The sequence below is a fragment of the Prionailurus bengalensis genome, chromosome A2 (genome assembly GCF_016509475.1).
Source record: "Prionailurus bengalensis isolate Pbe53 chromosome A2, Fcat_Pben_1.1_paternal_pri, whole genome shotgun sequence".
Taxonomy (NCBI): Eukaryota; Metazoa; Chordata; class Mammalia; order Carnivora; family Felidae; genus Prionailurus; species Prionailurus bengalensis.
In genome coordinates, this window is record NC_057348.1 from 162700407 (window position 1) to 162700702 (window position 296).

Here is a 296-nt window from a genome sequence, read left to right on the forward strand (position 1 = left end):
ACAGGTTGTGTAGGGTTTTGCCTGATCTCTTTTCAACCTCCCTCACCCCAGTATTCCACCACATTCACATTAGGACCCCTCGCATACACCCAGCCCAACCTCAAGCTAATCTGGCACATTTTCATACCCAGTATCCCCCGATTCATTCATTGACAGCTGCCCTACCAGCACCCCAATTCAAGTTAATTTATTATAAAGGGCACTTTTCTCTATCAGGCACCACTTGGAGGGGAAGGGAGTATGGATGAATGAGCCAGAATCACTACCCAGAAAGAAGTCATAGACCGTGGAGGGGC